This window comes from Silene latifolia, chromosome 2 (genome assembly GCF_048544455.1).
Source record: "Silene latifolia isolate original U9 population chromosome 2, ASM4854445v1, whole genome shotgun sequence".
Taxonomy (NCBI): Eukaryota; Viridiplantae; Streptophyta; class Magnoliopsida; order Caryophyllales; family Caryophyllaceae; genus Silene; species Silene latifolia.
Window position 1 is genome coordinate 85,491,525 of NC_133527.1, and position 2,806 is coordinate 85,494,330.

General features: G+C 38.6%; 1 non-coding gene across 1 annotated transcript; it reads left to right on the top strand.

Moving 5' to 3' along the window:
- Positions 1–519: 519 nt before the first annotated feature.
- On the top strand, positions 520–626 carry LOC141644851 (small nucleolar RNA R71). The gene has a single exon (XR_012544455.1). It is a non-coding gene; the product is annotated as a small nucleolar RNA R71 (small nucleolar RNA).
- Positions 627–2,806: the final 2,180 nt, after the last annotated feature.

Below are 2,806 nucleotides of genomic sequence, written 5' to 3' on the forward strand. Positions count from 1 at the left end.
GTTTTGGACATTTTGGCTCTTGTATGAGAGATTTGGATGGAATTTGGTATTCTCATTATAGTAGTTGGAATAAAGGGTGCCATTCTTGTATGCTTGGAAAGCATTCACTTGTTCATTTCTTTCCCTACATTCGTTTTGATCATGTCCCAAGGTTCCACAACTTTCACATACTCCATTTGGGATTGAGGATCATGCCATCATAGAATTTACATGTTGTTTGGGTGATTTGGAAGCTTCATCAAGCTTAGCCATGGCCTTCTCAAACTTCAAGTTGATAGTGTCGATATGAGCACTAAGTTGAGCACCCAATTGTGTGATGGAATCCACCTCATGCTTTCCTCCTCTAGTGGCCTTCGAGCCCTACTATATTAGGAATTATAAACTGCCATCTCTTCGATTTTGGCCCATGTTTGGTTGTCACCAACTTCGGTGAACCTCCCATTGGAGCCCATATTAAGCACATTTCGTGAGTCTTCATATAAGCCATTCCAAAACTGTTGAACAAGGAACCACTCACTAAGTCCATGGTGTGGACAAGAACGACAAGTATCCTTAAATCTCTCCCATGCTTCATATAATGATTCCTTATCCTTTTGCTTGAACCCGGTGATTTGGGCTCTCAACATGTTAGTCTTCTCCGTAAGATATAATTTCTTGCAGAAAGCAAGTGCTAGCTTATTCCATGAATCAATACCAAGGGTAGCCTTCTCTAGGCTCTTTAACCATTGCTTTGTGGCACTAATCAAGGAAAAAGGAAACAACACCTATCGAATTTGATCTTGGGTTACTCCGGTTTGAGAGATATCATTATAATAGTCACAAAAAGTCTCCATATATAGATGAGGAGCTTCACTAGGCATCTCCAAATTGACTTCTCTCAACTAGTTGTATGAATGCGCATTTGGCAATGAAATTACTGGTTAAGTGAGGTGGTGTTGGAGTACCATTTGGTAGGTTCTCCTTGGTTGGTACGGAATGAGATGAAAATTTAGACATTGTGGGTTGATTTTGTGGTTGGTTTTGAATTGGGTTCTCCTCTCCTTCTCTTGCAAAAGGGTTGGTAATCACAACACTATCTGATTGGATAACACCGACGTCCATAAGTTCTCAAATACCCAAACTTGTTGAAGCCGCTCTAGCGGTTCTTCTAAGATTGGTCAAAGTTCTTTCAATTTCGGGATCAATAGGCAAAGGTCTACCATGTGATCTCCTAGACATGCAAAAAGTAAACAAATAGAAAACAATTAAAACTACCTTGAGAAGTTTGACTTCCCCAAGGTTAAGAAAGACACAACTAAAAACAACAAAATACAACAACTCAATTAAACACCGTCCCCGACAATGGCGCCATTTTTGGTGCGAGTTGAAACTTTGTCGTCTAAGTCAACCAACCAAAACAATATTTATAACTAAATAAACTACTCTTAGTAGAGTGGTAAGTAAAAGTCGGATCCCAAAGGACGGGTATTGAATTAAGTTATCGGTTGTAGAAAGCTATGTCTTAGGGTTGTCACAATTTGGGTTGAGATATGGGGTATCAAGCTACACTACTATAACAATGAAATGTAAAGAAATTAAAGAAAAACAAGCAACTAAAGTGGGGGTTTGTAAACAATAGATTAAGGCACTAGGGTGTCATGGGTTCATAGGGGATTCATGGTGGTGATCATATAAACATGTTTTCATAGTTGCAAGCAATTATTGATGTTGAGGAACCGAGTTAGTTTATGTCTTACGGTTCATAGGAAGATTTGGTCCCGGAGACGAGTCGTCTAGACTGTACAACATCTAAAAGTCGACTTACTTTCTTCCTATTCACTTCTATGCATGGTATAACAAGACTCGAGTTAGTTTATATCTTACAAGTCTTGTTGAATAGATAAGAGAAGGGTAAAAAATGCAAGGTTTCATAGTCTAGCATTTCATCAAGCATAATATGTGCATAGGTTAACACTACAACAAGCAAGCAATTATATGATAACATATTAGATTAAGTATAGATCTACCCCTATGTTATAGTTTCCCTAATCCCCCATTAACCCTAGCTAGGAGACTACTCACTCATGACTATGGTAAACATGCTAATGAAGGTGTCAATCATATTACTAAGGTTAAACATAGTAAATGAGTAAATAAATAAACAAGGGTAAAAAGGATTATACCTAAACTGAGGATGATCCAAATAATAAGCAAAGAATAATAGAAGAACACTTGATGAATGATGAAGAGTGGTTAAGTCTTCATTAAACCCAAATAATCTTAAAATTACCCAATTAAAACTAAGAACACTTGAAGGATTAAAGAAGAATTAAGATTTGATTAATATTTGATTAAGAGATGACAACTTGATAAACTTGATTAATACTAAATTCTAACTAGGTAAACTTGGTTATTAATACCCTAACAGAATGGGGTATTTATACTAAGTCCAAGTATTAGGGTAACTAAGGGCTTAAATGACGATTAAGTCCCTAAGAAGATGATTAGTGTTTTGCAAGTCCTAGAGAGAGCCTTCCGGATTGTGGATTGAAGCAAACTCGCTCTACCTAGTGATCCGCTCGACCTGAGGTTAAGACGCTCGGATTGGGCCTTGAGACGCCCGACCTGGGCTCGGGACGCTCGGATTGAGGGCTGAGACGCCCGGATCAATGCTTGAGACGCCCGGATCTTTGTTCAGCTCTTCTTCTTCTTCTTTGACTGCCCAAGGATCCGTGGGGATCATGGGTAGGTTGTGGGGCTCTTGAACATTGCCCATTTCTACTTCATTTATTCACTTAGGCCTTTAGTAATGGTCTCCTCTTTTGAT